Genomic DNA, 7,178 nt, shown 5'->3' with positions numbered 1-7,178 from the left:
TCTCATTATTTAACTTCATCTGCACAAACCTAGCGAGATTATAAATTTCAATAAAGCTACATTGTTCTGACTAAAAATCCGACACCAAAAATTCCTTCTCAATTTAATGGTTTTCCATTGGCTTAAATACATATGTTAGTAGCCAATAGTGTGACTCCCCAAAATAACTTGGAAGAATAAAAATGTTAAAATCTAACGTATTCCACCTTTTTACTGGTTCGTGGTGAAACAAACCGTTAGTGAAGATTTTTGAATGGAATAAAGGTACAGTGGCATACTTATGAGTAATTATGTTACATATGGTAATAGTAACATGTACTTGGCCAAAATAATCATAAATTATTGAATCGGAACGTCAAATTTATTATAGTAGGTACACACTTCTTTCGGCAGGTAGTTATTTTTTATTTGAGACCGCCATCACACTAGCCTGGCATTAAATTTGCAAACGAAGAGAGTAGGTTGTGACTAGTTTCCTCTTCCGCAACTTCCGATAACGCAACCACTCCGCGACCGACTATCATTTAATGATATCGTTGAGTGTCATACTTATGTTTAAATTGTTACTTATGATAGGTTCAATGTAGATTCAACCTACCGCTTCAATATATCCAATTCAGAAATTCACCAGGAAGTATTAACCCATACAGAGCTTGGTTCAAGCAAGCTAGTATTTTTATGGTCCCTACCGCTGGGCTTAAAGTGGTGCCAGCAATAAGGACTGTTTTACAAAAGTGCAAAAGAGTTAACACTAGCGTGCTTAATAATATGAATAAAAATACACTATTACGCGTGAGAAAATGTGTGTTCGTCCCAAAGTTGAGTGAAGCGCCTTTATGTGCAAACAAAGCCTTAATAAAGCCCCATTTTCATGCTCGCTGGTAACGGGTAAAAATCATCAAAATCATAAACTAAGTGCTTAAGTGGATGACAAATATCTTAAATTAGCACCATCGACCATATGTCGAAGTATTTCAGATAAATCACGTACTTCGGAATTACCGACCGCCACGATTTTGAATATGACCAAAATACTATCGATAGTTTGATATTTAGATAGCAGCCTCTTCTGTACACACGCATTGTCCATTTTGACGAATAATAACTTTTTTATCAATTTTTTATTTTTACAAATAAAAATGGTTCGGGTTAAAATATTATGTTCATTTGATTTTGATTCTGTTGAACAAATCTAGGCAAGAATTCGTTTATTTATATTTTATCAAAATAAAATGATTTTGTTGAGAAAATGCTCAGCGTTGTTCCATTCCTTCTCTCGCTCGAACCGTAAGCTCCTCCCCGCTAATAGAGCCCGGTCTCTCATTGGTTCCCCAAATCTGACGTCTTCCGCCGCCCTTGAAGCTCACGTCGGTGCCGTTATCAAAATGAAGGTATCCAGCGAAAGACCTTGGACACCAAATCTTCGTTATTAGGTGCTTCTATGAGGCCTTAAACAAGTAATAATAGTAAGAAGAATATTTCAGAAAATGCGCCGACACTCCAGAAACTTCGCTTCTTTTAAACCAATACAATCGCCCAGAGTAATAAAAAATAAATACGCTGATGTTTCTGCAACTCTGATGTCTTCGTAAGCGGTAGTATTCTCGTGACGTCATCGTGCTAGGCTGGTGTCATCCCCATACTTCCCTCCCCCCAACGGGCCTACCTTACAATCATGGCCGCCATTTCGTATTTATTTCATGGGGAAAACGCAAAAAGAAGTACAGTGTTTCAGTGACGTTTTCAGGTAATAAAGATGTCATTAAACTAATAATCTACTAAAAACGTAGAATAATAATAAAAGCAAAATTAAGACTAATTTTTAAACTTATTGAAAACTAATTATTTATCGTAAATGTTAAGTTTCTTATAATTATTTAAATTTCAATATTTTTCACGAAATTCAAACTTCTTGTTCTTTGTGTAGTGGGTTACACCCAAAAGTAAATAGGGGGAGAAAGTGTATCTGCCTTCAGATTTTACCTTCCACCATGCTTGACACCCTTTTTAAAGAGCTAGTGATCACGTGACATTTCTAACCAATAAGGATAGCACATTACGCGCGAAGTAGTGCATTTGTGGTATTCCGGTCCGCGCTCAAGATGAAAATTTTGAATTTTATTCCCTGGCAACCACGTCACCGCCTCGCGATTTCAAATAGTCTCTCTGTCAAATGCTAACCATTATTTCATTTGATAACGGTTGATTTTAATTAATAATTACTATATCAATTGTAAAATAAACATAAAAAGCTCGTAGCTATATCTATTATTTCAGTTAAACTTGCAAATTGTTAGGCCTTAACATCGTAGATATACCAATTAGTCCCGATCTCTGCTCTTAGATGGCGCCACGCTCTCCACGATTTAAGTGAGCGTTTTTCTTGTTACGGATTATTTCTTATCAAAAGTCGTCTTATTATTTTTAAAATGTCGCATTTATCTACTTTATTTAGGTACTAAATTAACCAAATTATCGAAAGCAAAAGTTTAATATTCACGTATTTTATAGAGAACTATTTTTCATCGTGGCGGAGTACAACCGATACCTTTGTGTCCCTGTAAAGAGGCAAGGGGGAAGTCATTTCCGAAGCCCAAAAATTTTACCCCTCAAATAAGACGTCCTGCGGTTGGACCCAAGTGCCAGACTTTCTCCCCCTATTTACTTTTGGTTACACCTAATTAGATGAAACACGTACTAGTTATGTAAATAAACAAAATTGCAGTAGAAACAAGTCAAATAGTTTTAGGCCTAACTATCCTGGTTTGCAATAGCAGGAACGGCAGGAGGAATATACTAAACGTAGTAAGGCGGCTTGTTAAATACGAATTTGTGAATCTCTTATCTGGTGTCTTAAGTAGGAAGTTCGATGTTAGATCAACGAATTTCATGTTCAAATCACACTCAAAAGAGTTGCTCTAAGCTAGGAGCAACAAGCGCAAGGAGAACGCTGCTAACCGCGCTAACGCAGTGTTGTGTACAAATCTCATTGGACGAGCCTTTACGCTGAACGTTTTACGGGCGGGGGGAAGACAATTTCCGAATTTTCCCCTTCCGACGGCAGCAGGCGCTAAAGCGTCTAACCAATGAAAATTGTATACTAGAAAATCCAAAACTTTTGACGGGTTGCGTTCTCATTGTGTTTGTTGCTCCTAGCTCTAAGGATCATTAACAAGTTGGCAAGCCAAAATATACCTCTCCTCGGAAGAATTTTTAATTTTCAATGAAGCGTAACTGTATCCGTGGTTCTGCGGTAGAACGCTCACCTGTCGTGTAAGAGGACTCGGGTTCGAATCCTGGCCGATAAAAAATTATACTACACCCAATGACCAAAAGAGGGCGCTTTTGGAAAAACCTTTTCCTTGATTCTAAGAAACTGGAGACGCAGTGATTACCCTTTGACAGACAGACCCACCCACAGACAGACAGACACGGTGGTTGTATAACCCCTCCTAGGGTACAAAGTCCCCTCGGAGAGGTAAAAATTGTCCAAAAGATTCAAATGGGGTCGCGTAAAGTAAGCCTGTTGGTGGATTACCTAAATTGGTTGTTCTTCGCTATGTCGAGGGGTCGGACATTTGGCCAAATCCCGTATAAAATTTCGATGAAATACCCATATCCAAAATCGAAGAATTTCCCTCCCATAGCCTTTATATGAAATCGTCTTCTATTTATTTTACATAAAAACTAAATGAAACAAAAGATTTGCGCTTTAATTTTGAAGCGTGCTTTTTATTGATACAATTGAATTGCGCGTAACTTTATACATTTTTTACCACCAACTTGTGCAAATAAAGTATTTAATTTTTTATTTCACTCTATTAGGTGTTTTCGTAGACAATTAATCATCATATTCTACATCATATCTATCGGCTCCATGATAGGAGCAGCTACAACCCTTTATTCGCTTTTCTACGTTATCCATGCATTTGTTGGCATTTACAAATTGTTTAAAATCTTTAAATCCGTGATGATTGAGGCGGCAACCGCAGCAAATCTTTTTACACGCCTGTACATCGTTTCCTGTCCCTTGTTGCAAAAAACACAGATACGTGAGCTATAGACGCAATAGGCCCATCCTACCGCGGCTAGGTTGGTGCCCACAGACTAGGGAATCTACAACGTTAATATTAGTAAGAAGATTTCCTATTTCAAAAATCATTCTTTCCTTCTAGAACGGTATAGGAAAATCACTATTATACGTATTTTTACCAGCACTTCTTTTAATCCTTCGAATCTAGCTTTGAAATAAAAGCGAGAGTCAGCGAACGAATAAAATTAACAGTACATGAAAACGAATGCTTCATATGCACCGTCTCGCAATTTCCTTATAACCAATGTAACTTAACAGTTACAAATTTGCGTAATACGAAAAACAATTTATCACAATATTAATTGGATATCTTACGACTCTCAATGGTTATTCGTATATACGTACAATATATTTTATCCGCTTTCGCGTCCTCAATGTTGAGAAGAACAATAACCATAATGCAAAGAACCAAAGCAACGAAAGATTTCATGTTGTTTCTGTAAGATATATTAAAATGAATAAAATTATTTATTTTAGTCAACGACTCAACTATAGATCAATCCATGTGTTGTGGTACGTTTAACTGTTGATGGGAAAAAATACTACATTTTGAAAGCTATACCAATTGTTGTATCTCCACAACGAGGACACTAGTGTCATTATAAAACAGCCCACAAAGATTTCGAGTCTACTAGCGTGAAAATGTCTAATCGTGATACAACCAGCAACTCCAAAGTAAAAGGAAACAGCCATTTCCAATTTTCTAGGTGGAAACTTGCATTCAAACCGATTTATGGTGACTTGAGCCGCGTTCACACCTACCCCTAAAATTGCTTCGAATTAGATAACAAGTTTTCAAAGCCAGCGTGAGAAATCGCTTCGTGTTTGCAGGGGCGTAGCGAAGGGTTTAAGATTGGGGGGCGCGGTCAGAAGTTTTAATTTCGGCAACTGAAAACGTAAAATTGGAACTTATGGGTTAACTAATAAATTTCGTAACACAAGGTTTTGACTTAATAATTTCACTTTATAAATCATTACAAATTTTAATTTACAGAATTTTTTTCGTTTCTAGCTACCGAATAACCTGCCGTTACTACTAGTTTTACCAATTTCAAAGCCAATTTTAGAATATTTTTAAGTTCAATAGCTTTTTCCGCTATGTTCCTCATAAATTTGGTTTCACTGCAATTGTCAAAGAGAACTTTCAATTCATTTGAAGTGCTTGTCATAGGTTGCTGAAAGTGGAAACATTTCTAGAAGAAACGTGATATTTTCTGTGATCAAGCTTTTTCTGGAACAGGAATTTCCAAAACTCGAATAAAAGGCTAATAATTACTTAAATTTAAACCATTTTGAATGAAAACTACGAGAAGTCCGACAGTCGCGCAAATCCCGTAGACTTTAGAGAAAACGTTTTACAGAAATCTTGAAATCAACTTGAAAACCAGAAATCAACACGAAAATCGTGCTCTGAAATCTCCAAATCAGCATGAAAACCAGAAATCAACACGAAAATCGTGCTCTGAAATCTCCAAATCAACTTGAAAACCAGAAATCAACACGAAAATCGTGCTCTGAAATCTCCAAATCAGCATGAAAACCAGAAATCAACACGAAAATCGTGCTCTGAAATCTCCAAATCAGCATGAAAACCAGAAATCAACACGAAAATCGTGCTCTCAAATCTCCAAATCAACTTGAAAACCAGAAATCAACACGAAAATCGTGCTCTGAAATCTCCAAATCAGCATGAAAACCAGAAATCAACACGAAAATCGTGCTCTGAAATCTCCAAATCGGCATGAAAACCAGAAATCAACACGAAAATCGTGCTCTGAAATCTCCAAATCAACTTGAAAACCAGAAATCAACACGAAAATCGTCCTCTGAAATCGCAAAATCAGTTTGTGATTTCTGGAATCATTTTGCGTTTCAAAATCCCGTTCGCAAAATTTATATATAAAACAGTACCCAAAATTTCAAACTACTTCCCTGAATTTCTCAATAATAAGATTTCCGTAATTTTGCCGTAAAGTACGATTTACGAATAAGAATTAGCGAGACTAGATAAAGAGAAACGACTTTTAATTTATAAATGATGCAACCGAACATACGCTTCGTTCGTATTTTACGCTAAAGCAATTGGCTAAAGTTGGCTACATGAAACATATTCGAATGCGATTAACGACTCTGCGAAACGAATGTTCGAAGAAAAGGCAACTTGAAACCGTTTTTATTAGCTAGTTTTAACCCAGCATTGAACTTGGTCACCCTCCCTCATGCCCCCTTATGGGTACGCCCCTGCGCAATGATTCTTGAAGCATCTTGGCCAAGTCGCTTCGAACTGAGTTTATAACCGATTTTACCCTCAAGAGCGAACGGGGCTTAGCACTGGCGCGTTTAAAACTAACTATTGCTCACGAGTTCTACTTTAGTTTGTTCGAAATAATTGAGACGCACCTTAGAAAACCACCTTTCATAATAACGTTGAAAATAATCTGTTATAATTTGGTTGACGCAGCTGTAAACGCGATCCTACAGTGGTAGCCATGAGCTGCAGTGCCGTGGCTTCATACGATCGTTCTAGTGCCGTCCATCCAATTAAAAGCCATAGAACCTTGCATAAGTTCCATTCTTGAAACAGAAAGCTCAAAATGTAGTCTTGGCGAAGGCTTTAGTTTGCTTATGGAAGGCTTTATTGCGTTTCTGCGTTCCCTTCATTGGATAGTTAAAGGGAATAGAACGTCCAACGTGTTCTTTATGTATGTAAAAATGTATCTTACCACACGGCTAAGATCGATGAAAGAAGAGTGATACCTTTGAAGACAGAGGTCCGCGATTTAAGTCTCAGCAGCAATATTCGGATAGTGCGTTTTATTCTTTATCTTTTGACCTACATTCGGTGTTAAAGCAAATCATGCCACATTCCAAAACAATGAAAAAAATCGCTGGATAACCATGGTGGCATAAATTGTCAACGGAATTGATATATTTCTAGTTTATAATCCATTCAATTTTGCAGATTTTAAACATGCTAGTTTATTTTTCTCGCCTTAAATGTCAACAGAAACGTCGAATTTTTCTAGTTTATAGTCCAATTTAATTCGTAAAGTTTATTTTTTTATCTTTAATTTCAATGCAAAGC

The 7,178-nt window shown here is 36.9% G+C and overlaps 1 long non-coding RNA gene across 3 annotated transcripts; it reads right to left on the bottom strand.

Annotated features, from left to right (window-relative positions):
* Positions 1-3,711: 3,711 nt before the first annotated feature.
* On the bottom strand, positions 3,712-6,925 carry LOC149926069 (uncharacterized). 3 transcript variants are annotated; one of them, XR_016476858.1, is made up of 4 exons: positions 6,817-6,916; positions 6,494-6,667; positions 4,439-4,530; positions 3,712-4,029 (listed from the first exon to the last, which is right to left on the bottom strand). It is a non-coding gene; the product is annotated as an uncharacterized LOC149926069 (long non-coding RNA). The 3 variants fall into 3 exon arrangements; XR_016476857.1 differs by having other exon boundaries at positions 6,494-6,748; positions 6,817-6,914; XR_016476859.1 differs by lacking the exon at positions 6,494-6,667 and having other exon boundaries at positions 6,817-6,925.
* Between the last annotated feature and the right edge of the window lie 253 nt (positions 6,926-7,178).

This window comes from Leiobunum rupestre, chromosome 10 (genome assembly GCF_980474605.1).
Source record: "Leiobunum rupestre chromosome 10, qqLeiRupe1.1.hap1, whole genome shotgun sequence".
Lineage (NCBI taxonomy): Eukaryota > Metazoa > Arthropoda > Arachnida > Opiliones > Sclerosomatidae > Leiobunum > Leiobunum rupestre.
The sequence above is the reverse complement of the archived record's forward strand: the minus strand, read 5'-3'. Positions and strand labels throughout refer to the sequence as shown.